The sequence below is a fragment of the Protopterus annectens genome, chromosome 1.part0, assembly GCF_019279795.1.
Source record: "Protopterus annectens isolate FY-2018-M chromosome 1.part0, PAN1.0, whole genome shotgun sequence".
In the NCBI taxonomy this organism is placed as follows: domain Eukaryota; kingdom Metazoa; phylum Chordata; order Ceratodontiformes; family Protopteridae; genus Protopterus; species Protopterus annectens.
In genome coordinates this window covers 993,062,547-993,068,546 of record NC_056725.1, presented here as the reverse complement: position 1 = coordinate 993,068,546, position 6,000 = coordinate 993,062,547, and positions in this window count along the sequence as shown.

The window sequence follows — 6,000 nt, the reverse complement described above, 5'->3', positions numbered from 1 at the left end:
CTTAAGGACCTTATTAATGATATACGTAATATTCAATTATCCAGGCAAAGCTAAATGGGAAATGACCTTGTACAACTATTGTAATGATATAGAATGATTACTTAAATGGATGAGTTGTATTACATGTGTGCAGTCATGTATACATTATAAAATCCCAAATGACATACATTATTGTCCATCTATATTATGGACAATGGATTTTTTTTTACCTGCACCTAAATGTGCTCTAAGTGTATTATGCTGATATGTCACTTTGCTGTTGGTCATACCCTTAGGATAAAGAATGTGAGTATAAAGCTGAAGAGATAATCTGCCTCATAATAAATAATCTGTAAGAGGTAATTATATTTTCTCTTGATTATAAAAATCCTTTGTAATCAATAATAGTGCTGGCTACAAAGACTATCAAATATATTTTAGAAAACTGCAAGCCCTCTTTTTGAACATTTTTTTTTTACTCTGGCAAAGACATTTTATGGCTACGTGCTAATGAATATTAATTATACCTACTTGCTCCTTTGTTTCTGAAACAGTGAGAATTGCTTCTCAGTTTAGTTTTACTATTTTTCACAGTTCTCACTTTATACACACATTGTTCCAAGTGCTAAATTATGCATTGTATTAGCAAAAATAACATTAATGATCTTGAAAGACAGACACTTCTATCTTTGAACTCTTTAACCAAAATAGGTAACCGTTACAGAAAGCCATCATATTCTCCCCTGGAGAGTTTTTAGTGTCAAAAGCAGTCAAACTAAGTAAAGCACTTATATATCATAAGCACTGAAGCTATAATGTTCTTTAAACTATGCCTCTTTACTTACCTTGACTGTTCTCACCTCTCAAAAGAGGTGCTCAGCTTACTTGCTGGACATCACTCTGAGCAGATAATTGGGACTCATCACTGATATTTTTTGCTCTGGTTCTAAACTGCCTGATTTATAAATATGTTACAACAGATGTCTACATACTCTATGATATACCTCCTTAACAAATGTCCTACAATAATTCCTTTGCTGAATGTTATAGCCTACTTAGAACCTGTTTTGCTAACTTAATATCCCACATAAAAGTGTCATTACTGCACAACAATTACGGGGGCTTATGCTCTCTGAAACTTTTTATCTAACTCAGTCTTCCTTGATTAAAAAAATAAATAAATAAATAAATATATATATATATATATATATATATATATATATATATATATATATATATATATATATACTTAACTGCATATGTGAATACATACACATTTACATACAGTTTTAAACAATAAAAGACATAAAATAGACAATGGGCTATAAGGACAGCAAAGACTCTAAAATGTAAAATCTTCATAAAAATATCTGAACTATGTTATATAGTACTTCAGACATACACTGAGAAATTAATTATTTATGTTTTTGCTGACTAATATGTGTTACTTAAATACAATTTTGAAATAGCATACTTTACCACATAAATTCAAAGCTTGAAATGGTTTTGTTTTTCTAGTTCAAAGTAGCCTGAGGTTAGGGTACTAGCAATACAAGGTTTTAAGTCATAGCACTGTTTTCATACACACAATAATAGTTTCCAAATAAACTCCTTCTCTTCTCCCACTGAGATGAAATTATTATAAAACTATAAAACATAAGGAAAAATTATTTTCTGACATGTCATCTGATGTCCTTCATGAACATATTTTCCCATAACTAACTTAATTGCAAACCAATAATTCCCAGTCTGTCTCTTATCTTTTTTTAAATTAGCTTTGTTGAGTTTTATCAAGTTGCAGAATTTAACTATGTTTGCTTTATTTTCAGAGTTACAGAGAGCAGAAACTGTAGTTTAGAGTAAATGCATTCTGAATCCATGCAATCATAACAACAAACATATTCTAAACATAATGGATCTTCCACAACATTATAGTCTGCAAACATAAGCATGATCAACCTATTATTTTTAAGTCTCACAGCCATTTTACAGTTTAAATGAATGCTAAAAAAACAAAATGATGAGTTCGGGACATGTCCTTATCTAACAGCCTGCTGTTTTTCTCATCCTGCTGTGTTTTATTCTCATATTGTTGAAACATATACATTATAAGTAAAGGTATCTGCTTTGAACAAAGACATTAGCTCAGTAGCAATTTTCAGCCAAGACCTTTTTATAGTAAACTGCACATGTCGTGAAAGATAAATGTAAAGGCAATATTGAGAATGTTTGCATATAATCCTTGCAAGTTGAACCCGAATGCAAAGTCATGACTTAACTGGAAAAAAGTATTGACATATGCACTAAAACAATGTTGTCTTGAAGCATATCACCATTTTTCCATATCTTCTATTCACCTAATATTATTAAAAATAAACATGAAATTAAACACTTAAATATATGTTTTTTGTTTCGTATTCTAATTTTCAGTGGCTTCATCCTGAGCCTTTTGACAATTGGCATGCTCGCAGTTCAGATAGATGTGCAATATTATTAAAAAGTGTAAATTGCAAGCCCTTTATCATGAGTATAGTGGCTGCGTACACTAAATTTTAGGGATGGATTTTATAAGTCACAACGGACATTGTAACTATTCATTTATATTATGGTTGGTAAACAGCTTAGAATATTTAATTAAAAACTCATGCTATCCCATGCATTATCAGCTACATTTGTTTGCCCTGCTTTCATATGAGGCTAAGTAGTTTTTTCTGAGAGACTTGATAGTTGACATAATAAAGAAATATGGCAATTAAAACAATATATATAAATAGTATATGAATCACATTCAATATATCTTTAGCTGCACAAAACTGAAACTATGTATCAATGTAATTGTGTCACCATATGCTATAAAATGAACTATTTTAGTACTTTGCATGCAGCAAATTATTAGTATAATTTGAACATACAATACTGGACACTTAGAGAAATCACTAGATCGATCCTAAAGAAATGTATAAAGGCAACATTAAGGTTTAATGAGTTAAATTTAAAATAAAACAATATTAGAATGTTACTGCTCATTTTTATGTTTTCTGAAAAATCAATCTCTGCAGCAAGGAAGGGTTATATAGGGTGAATGAATCTATATTTATTCATCTAGTTTATGATTTTGTGACTTATTTAGTCCTGCTTAGGCCAGCAACCTCTTATCAGCAGAGATCAGAGATAGTATTCATACTAACTAATGGGGATCTGATCAGAGCACCTCAAACTTTCCCTATTCAAAGTGTAGGTAGTATTGGAGTTGTAATCATGGCTGTTAGTGCAATAGCTATCTAGAAGGCTACAGCAGGTCTAGACTACATGATTATGATTAATTTACAACCTGGGGCTTGCCTACACAACCATTAATAAAGATGGATGTACAGAATGCAAGTGATGCCTTGAATAAGGATCATAGTTTGAAATTGTGAATATAATTTGAGTACTAGCATTATCGTGGAGGCCAATGATTTCACCATGTGTGTTTAATTCTTAAAATTGGGGTTTCTTCACCCATGCAAGATAAAATTGGAGGCTTAGGAGAGGAAAACACAGCTTATTTGTCTAGAATCAGTAATTTCCAGCCACAAGAGGTGATACCAGTTTGTGCTTCAGGTCAAAGTATATGCTGATGTAATCTGAAACAGAAGCTGCATGGTGCTGTAAGAAACTCAGCATCAATATAAATTATTGTTAAAATTCAGATACTGTCATAAGATAGCCCTGTGGATCATTATAGCTTTTTGAAAAAAAAATAATAGCTCTACTTGGTGTGACAATTTTGCATGTGAGAGCTCTGTTTCATTTTATTTTGTAACCAAGTTATGATGCTTGTTTAGAGACAGAAAGCTATGAAAAATATAAGTACAAAACATTGAGAAGAACCGGGATGTACACCATGGTCGGACCATGTGTTACTTCAGTTATATCTAAACACAGACAGTAAGGTGCAAATCTTTTCAAGAAAAAACATATTTAACAGGACATGTGTGCACATCTATTGAAACACTATGAAGCTGTGTAACATTTGGATAGATAAGATATATTGTGAAACTATGGACATGAGGCTAGGAAGGTAATCATTTTATTTTTATTTATTTTATTTTACATTTGTTGACCGGGATAGTCCGACTGGATGCATGTCCATTTTCAGCGGAGGCCTGGGGAGAAAAGCTCCAAGGGTAAGCAGATACAGCACTGCATAATACCAGCATTACATAATACAAACAGACTATTTACAGAGATTACATAAGTAAGCAAGTTAAACAAATAAGTATATGATTATAGCAAATGGACTTTTAAAACACATAGATGATGAATTTATTTTATATAGAATAATAGAATCATAGATGTGTTTTAAGATACATAGGATAACCACAGTGCTGCTGTCTTTATGGCAAAATGTAACATTTTATACAATATTGTCCTGATTTATCTTGTAAAGAGTATGGTCAAATAGGACATAATGAAGACAATTGTGAAAAAAAATTGTGTACCATCTGTTTGTGTGGGGGAGATCATTTTGGAGTGAATTTAAAGAAATAAGCCTGCAAAGCAATAATGAAAATAGAAAGGAAAGTGATAAAGTTCCAGGGTTGGAGCCAAGTCATGTCACGTTTTCTTTATGGAGGGCCATGCTGAGAACTCTGTTTCATTATCAAATTCTTACACTGTATTAGCCATTGGAACTGTGGTCGATGCAATAAAATAATCACAAAAAATGGAAGCTGGCACAGAAGTAAATTAACAATGAAATAAGGAAAATATTTAATGATATAGGGAGACACAAAATATGAAGATTTCTCTAATAATGTTAACAGATGAATTTCTGCTGTTAACTGGAGAGAAATTCTCCAACTGATTTAAATAATTTGGGTGCGACCTTTTTATATTTCAGAATGTAAAGACAGTTTATTGCCTTGAACAATACTGCTTATTAATATCTATACAGATAGATAGATGGATAGATAGATAGATAGATAGATAGATAGATAGATAGATAGACAGACAGATAGATAGATAGATAGATAGACAGACAGACAGATAGACAGACAGACAGACAGACAGACATACAGACAGACAGACAGACAGACAGACAGACAGACAGACAGATAGATAGATAGATAGATAGATAGATAGATAGATAGATAGATAGATAGATAGATGGACACTTTTTTGTAGGGAAAGTGTTCTGGTTGTTTGGGCATGACCAATGTACTATGGTATTCTCTTTTTTGTTATACTAAAACATGACTGTATTTTACATGGTATTGTAGTTGAACAAAGAATAATTTTAGTTGTGGATATAGAAAGTGGGGGGAACCAGATGGAGAATAATTAATGTGTATACATATATGACTTCAGCCAGAATGAAATGGCAATGGAATAAACTTAAAATGTGGTTATGCACAGAATACACTGTTATATAGGGCGATTTTTATTCCAATTTGACACAGGTGAAGAAGAGGAAAGGAAGACAATCTGAAGATGCTCATGTTAGAATTTGCAAGTCTTTAATAAATGTAAATAAACTGTGTTCTAAGGGGCAAAAGGCCTACTTACTTATGAGGAATTTAACTTTTAGAATAGATTATCCCCCGAATTCTGCATGCTTTGTACGGCGTGGAGGATTAGTGCAGGAGCTCTAGCAGGCAATATGTCTGCCATGCGATCCAGGAAAAGCCTGCAGGGCTGTGCACGAGCACTGCTGCACTAGTCCTGCACGGACTAAGCCCCTGTATGCAAATCACCCAATTTGCAGGAGAAATCCATACAAATGAGGTGAAATTGAGATCCAGGAAGCTTGAAACCAGCCATGCAGGACTAGTGTAAGCAACTGAGTACATTTCTGCAAAATCCGAAACAGAGCCGTGACAGCTTCAAATAAAGGCTGCATATCAGTCAGGAAGCATGTCAATGGCCAAGTATAAGGCCATTGGCATTGCAAACAGCTTAAAAAATAAAAAAATCAATTTTTATTTTTTTTTAGCCGATCTCGGCTGTTTAAGCGTATGGCAACGGCACGCAAATGGG